This window comes from Microtus ochrogaster, chromosome 19 (assembly GCF_000317375.1).
Source record: "Microtus ochrogaster isolate Prairie Vole_2 chromosome 19, MicOch1.0, whole genome shotgun sequence".
In the NCBI taxonomy this organism is placed as follows: domain Eukaryota; kingdom Metazoa; phylum Chordata; class Mammalia; order Rodentia; family Cricetidae; genus Microtus; species Microtus ochrogaster.
The window spans coordinates 23,190,732-23,197,486 of NC_022021.1; positions in this window are offsets into that span (position 1 = coordinate 23,190,732).

The following is a 6,755-nucleotide window of genomic DNA, read 5'->3' on the forward strand; positions in this document are numbered from 1 at the left end:
AGGATCTGAGAGCGCTGGTCTGCATCTCTGCTCCTGAGGTAATACTAGATTACAGGATCTGGGTGTGAATACCAGTCATGGTGCAAGCTTCTAATTTTATTTTTTTGACTACTGTGTTAACTGCATTCAACTGGCTCTTCTTCCATGGGCTTAAAGGTGCATATTTAATTTTTAAAACAAATTTATTTAATTTTTCTCAGCATTTTCTTATTGTGTACCTACCATTATTATATATTTAAATTTTAGATACCAAAACCTTACCCTATGTAGGTACATTCTAGAGTACTCTCTATTGCAGTGATGGTGCTGTTATTATCAAGAGAATGAAAGTGTTTCATAATCACATATTTGGAACATTAGGTTAAAGAGACTCTGCTGCTTTCTAAATTTTCATTATAAAATATAAAAGAAAACACTCCAAGAATAATACAAAAGAACACCCACATATTCACCACTGAACTTCAACAGCTGTTAGCATTTGCTGTTTGCTTTTGTGTGCATGTCGGTGGCAGGGATAAACTGAAGATTGCTTGCAGGCATCGTGATCGCCTCTCAGTACACTTTGGCTGTGCCTCTGAGCACAGAGCTGCTCAGGCGTTCTTACATAACTGTAAAAGCATGATCTCACATAAGGAAATGACTTTTATACTCAGTCCAGAGCCAAATGTTCTCTGTTGTTCTCAATATGACTGCAAGATATTTTTTCCTTTGAACACAAATCTAATTGCAATTCATACACTTTATTTTATTGTTTTCTTCAAAAACAATCTTTTGACTTCTGAAAACTGATACTGACTGTGTTTTTAAAGAAACAAGTTATCTTGAAACTTTTTTTTTATCTTGCTCTCTTTTGACCTATTGGGGGAAGTGTGTGTGTGTGTGCATGTGCACGTGTACATGTGCATGCACACCTAGGCACTTACATATGTGCCATGCACCATCGATGTTCAGCAATGAAGGTCACAGATGCATGGCAGAAGTGAGAAAGAGATTCAGACAAAGTGAGAAAGCCCAGAGTGTCAGGAAAGCATGCTTAGGCTTTTGACCAGTATCTGAAAAAGAGATAGGAAGAAGTGGGGGGGGGGAACTACTGTTTTTTGAGTTAGGACTTGCAAGCTTAATACTGTTATATGGCAGAAGCTATCTGAGTAGGTTCGCAGGGGAAGGGCTTCAGGGAAGTAGAAGTACATTTTCTCATTAAAAATATAATATTCCGGAGAGATGGCTCAGTGGTTAAGGGCATTGCCTGCTCTTCCAAAGGACCTGAGTTCAATTCCCAGCAACCACATGGTGGCTCAGAACCATCTGTAATGAGGTCTGGTACCCTCTTCTGGCCTGTAAAACATACACACAGACAGTATATTGTATGCATAATACATAAATAAATACTTTAAAAAAAAAGCCGGGCAGTGGTGGCGCATGCCTTTAATCCCAGCACTCGGGAGGCAGAGGCGGGCAGATCTCTGTGAGTTTGAGACCAGCCTGGTCTACAAGAGCTAGTTCCAGGACAGGCTCCAAATCCACAGAGAAACCCTGTCTCGAAAAACCACAAAAAAAAAAAAAAGAATATAATATTCCTCCCACTGCTTTAGCATGTCCTCGGGTCAGTCAGGTTTGCTGTAGGGTAGTCTTCTGGACAGGAGGTGGATAAACCACCTCGGCTGGAGTCACTCTCAAGTAATGGTCTCATCTTCGGAGCAGAGCAGAATCTAATGCCGCCACCTAGGGCTGGAGGCGGAATTCAAAATCCGTCTTTTTGACCATGAAGAAAAGCTTTCCCTTGATGGGCCTCAGTAAAGTCCTAACTTCTCCCCCTTTTCATATGGCAGTTTAAATGTGGAGGTGCAGCTGGGACATTTCCCTTCCTAGCATTAGCAGGGAAACGGAAGAAAGAGTTGAAAACTATCTATGAGATATGGGTTCATCCTCAGTGGCTTCCAGACTGTTAACCCCTAGAACACTTTGACCTCAAGAGTTAGTCTGAAATGATTTAAGAAATTGGATATAGACGGGTTTAGGGTTGATGGTAGTCCTAGGAGGGGGACCGTGGGAACTCAGACAGCTGGAACTAGATTGCAGCAGGACCGTCTGAGTGTGGCCTGACAGTGAACAAAAGGGGACAAAGTTAAGATGGCAGTTCGTGGTTTGTTACCTCTCTCTTCTTGCGCAGCTACATGGTGTCTGCCTCCTTTGACAGCTACATGGCAGCTCCCTGACTCTCCTACTCTCTGTATATCTCTTCTACCCTGAATTAGGACAAAACAGCTTTATGCATTAGCCAATAAAAGCAAAACATATACAGAAGGACATCCCACATCAACTCTACCCACTGCTGTTTAAAAGTCCAGTGGGTCTAAAGACAGTCCTTCTAAAATCTGAGTCTTGTTTTAGCTGCCTGGTCTCTACGGTCTGCCTTTGTGCTCTCTTTTCCTTTGCTGAGACTCCAGATGGTGGGCATTCTGGGTACTGTTCAAGATAAAGAAGCAACAGCCTATATCTAAATCCCTTTATTCGGACCACTGAATTCTGTGTGTATTTGCTAAGTCAGGCTTGGTACAGATCAAGTGCAGCACCCTTCATGATCCCAATCCTTCACCATCTCCTATTAGAAGTAGTGTATTAATTGCTGAAGGGTAGGTCATAAATTTTACCTGAGAGACAAATCAGGGAAAAATGAGAAACATTTTCCCTCCTTGGAGCACAAGTGTTGCTCACTTTCGATGTGCAGGACTCAGTGGCTGCTCTCCTGCAGGCAGAAGTTACAGTAGAACTTGTTCTTCCAAAAGGACTGAAGTAAGGACAGTGTCCATTTGCATAAATAAATAAATTAAACAAATAAATAAAATAAATTCCAGAGGCTGTTAGCAAGACTTGTGAGCTACACATTTAGCCCATCCTAACTGAAATGATTATGATTAAATAAAGCTTACATTGTTCTCTTTCCTTCTAGTCTCAGATGGTTCTTTCAGGCAGGAAAGAAAGTTGTTCTGGTCTAAAGCACAACACAAAAAGACAATGATATCTACAAGGTACTCTCAGTAGCTAAAAGATGAAGGATAGTTAACCTGAAGTATATTTTCAGAAATAGAATTAAACAGATTTCATGCTGGTTTAGCTGTAAGGATAATGTCTGGGACCAAAGGAGCCTTCTCATGAGTGGTCAGACTGTACTTCTTCCAGCAATGAAAGTGCAGAAATGTATGCAGTGTTCACGCTAAAGGAAGCCTGTTAGAGACTTAGCACTCAGCATTTTTATTGGAATCCATAAATTTGTTCTTCTCTGTCTCTTCTATCTAACAATATTGACCTTCTCTAGGCCTATGGTAGAGACTTAGGTGTTCTTAGCATATTCCTTCTTCACATAGGACATAGCTCTCCCTAAAAAGCTCAGCTTGCTAGCTTGATCCTTGTTTGATGTTTTGGAAGTGGTCTAGCAAACCTTTGCCAATGCTGAAAATTAATATTTTAATTTTGAACATAATGGAATTGGATATAATTATGGCAAATCAAATTAGGCTATGCCAAATTACAATGAAAAACAATTCCAAATTTTTAGTGCCTGCAGTGGTTACTAGACTGAGGAACATCTACAGATTAATAAAGTACATCTACAGGAATATCTCTGATAGTGGGTCCACAGATCATGGGATCATGAAGAATAGGTCCTTCTCTGTCTCTTTGTCCTCTCTCTCTCTCTTTCTCTCTCTCTCTTTCTCTCTCTCTCTCCCTCTGCCCCCTTTTTTCCTCCCCCCTTCATAACCCCCTAAATAAATATTCAACCTCACTCTGCAAGTCATGTCTATCCATGTCTCTGTCTTCTGCCCGCCTGCCATGTGTCTCCCTACCTGGGATCAGCCACTGCTCGGGGATCGGCAGCCATCTCTGCCTGAGACTGGCAGTTCCCAGGGCCCGCTGTCTGCAGCCACATGGCCCGCTACCACCATTTGGGACCTACAGCATTTCTGCTGCCTACTGCTGCCGGGGATCTTGCAGCATTAAAAAAAAATGTATAAAAAAGGTAATGCAGTAAATTATCTAGTGTATGTAAAGACCTGGGTTTGAACCCTAGCGCAATAAACCAATAAACATATAATAAAATCAAGAGAGAGAGGGAGAGAGAGAGTAATGTAAAATAAAGGTACTGTGGTGGTTTGAAGGAGAATGGCCACCATAGACTCATATATTTAAATTCTTGGTTGCCAGTTATTGTTTAGAAGGTATGGCCTTGTTGTGTCACTGGGGAGGGAGAGCTCAGAAATTTCAAAAGCCTTGTGAGCTCTCTCTCCTCTCAGATCAAGATGGGAACTCTCAGCCTCCTGCCACCATACCTTTACTCTGTCATCATGGACTCTAACCCTCTGAAACTGTAAGTGAAAGACCTGGATAAATCCAGACCCCCCCCCCCAGCAGAAAGAAAATAGCCAAAAATCTAAGCAGGAAGAGAAGAATCAGGAATCTAGGATTAGCCGTTCACTGACTGTGTTTAAGGAACTATTTGAAGGTAAAATTGGATTGTAATCTTGAGAAACAGGGAGTTTCCCCCTTGTGATCATCATTGGTATTTTTGGAATACTGTGTTTCAGGAACTAGCTGATTATGACCTTGAGTGATCTTGAGAGGCAGGGAGTTGTCCCCTTGTGACTTTCTGTCACACCCTCCCTGCTCCTTTCAGATTATTGGGCTGTGGTTTCTTCCTATAAAAACTCCTTCTCCAGGTCACTCGTGGGTCGAACTCTTCCCCTGCGTGGGTTATGTGTCTCTGTCCCAGTGCACTGGTTCCTGTCTCATCTCATCGATTAAAGCCTCGTGTGATTGCAGCAAGGACAGTCTCTCGTGAGTTACTGGGGGGAGTCGTGTTATCCCGAGACTTGAGTGAGAGTCTCCCCAACACTGGGGGTCTTTCATAAGCAAATTAAATTCTTTTCTTTAGAAACTACCTTGGTCGTGGTATTTTTCACAGAATAGAACATTAAGATAGATGTATACCTTGTTTAGTTTTGTGGTTTTCATCACAATGGCCTAACAAGATTACTAGTATCAATATTTTCTGTTTTTGAGGATTAGTGAATATACTTCAGACCTCCCTGTAGTGAAAACTAGTGGTTTTCTAAGAGAAAGGGTATGTATCTGGAAAATCTGCTTTAAAACAGCCTGCTACTCAGTACAGAGGCACGGGACTCCCCAAAGATCAGAAGAGATGATTGAAATTTGTCCCTGAGAGCCAAGACTATGGAGGAAAAGTTAGTGTGTGTTCTGATTTCACAAGAACCACTGGGTGTCACTAGTAGACTAAAGTTAGAAACATTGGCGAGGAGCAACAACAACAAAACCCAGACATGGAGAAAATAAATCATTTCAAAGGAGAAAAATAGAAAGTGCCCCAAGATGGTCACAGGCAGCACTTAGAGGAACAGTGAGCATGAGTTGTGCTCAGCTGCAAAGACTTGTACATAGACTTAAGTACTCTGTGACCTAAGGGATACATAATTTTGTGTGTTCATGTGTGTGCACCTGGGAAGTAGAGAGAAGTAATTTATTCACTATCCATTATAGCTTTCCAAATATTTAATATTATGAAATGACTAACTACATATTACTTTGAGAAAGATAAAAAATTTCTCTTTCATACTGGCTTGTTGAGTTGGAAACAGATGGAAAGCCAATGGATCTGAAATATTTATTCCTTTAAAAAGTGTCAGATTATAGGCTGAAACAATGGCTCAGTGGGTAGGAGCACTCAGTGCTCTTCTAGAGGACCTGGGTTCAAATCCCACCACACATAGCAGCTTACAACAGTCTGTATCTACAGTCCCAAGTGATTAAATATTTTCCTCTGACTTCTCAGGTAGTGGACATATTTTTGGTTACACAGACATACATGTAGGCAAATATGCATAAAGTAAACAAAATTTAAATGTCTGGTTATGCTAAGCAAAAGGAAACTTTATTTCTAGTTGAAACCCTTATTTAATCATTTGGAGATACAAGCTGGACACCGTTAATGTGCTCCATGTGCCAAAACCATAATTTGGCTAGAGAGATGGTGTGCCTGTTAGGAGCACTTGCTGCTCTTGCAGAAGATGCAGGTTCAGTTCCATCGACACACATGATGGCTTGTGGCCATTTTTAATTCCAATTTCAGGGGCTTAATGGCTTTTTCTGACCTCTGAGGGCTCCTCATGCATGCAGTACATGTACATACACTCATGCACACACACATACACATACAATGAATATTTTTTAAATCAAGATAACCAATAGATAATGCAAATGTCAAGTTCAATCTTTATTATGACTTTATAAGCGCTATATCAAAACTAGATAATTACTGTGTGTTTGGTCAATGGCCCAAACGGTCAGAAGGAACATTGTTCTATAAAACATTACTAGTCATCCTAAAACTATATAGTGAACAGAATAATATCAGGGACATTAACACTGCACTAGGCTCCTGAGCTTCTCTGTGTTTCACGTATTGGGGTCTATTTCTAAAATATTTATAAGCCAAACATGGTGGTCCACTTGTAGGTGCTGTGATTTGAGAGGATCACTTGAGCTCACAATTTTGAGAGCAACCTCGACAACACAGCAAAACACTGTCTTAAAAGACAAAAAGAATGTATGCAGTACACTGGGATAAATGAGCAAGACTCTAAAGTTTCAGGTTCCCCAGTGTTGTTCTTTTTAAAAATGCTGCAAGATCCCCAGCGGCAGTAGGCAGCAGAAATGCTGTAGGTCCCAAATGGTGGAGGCAG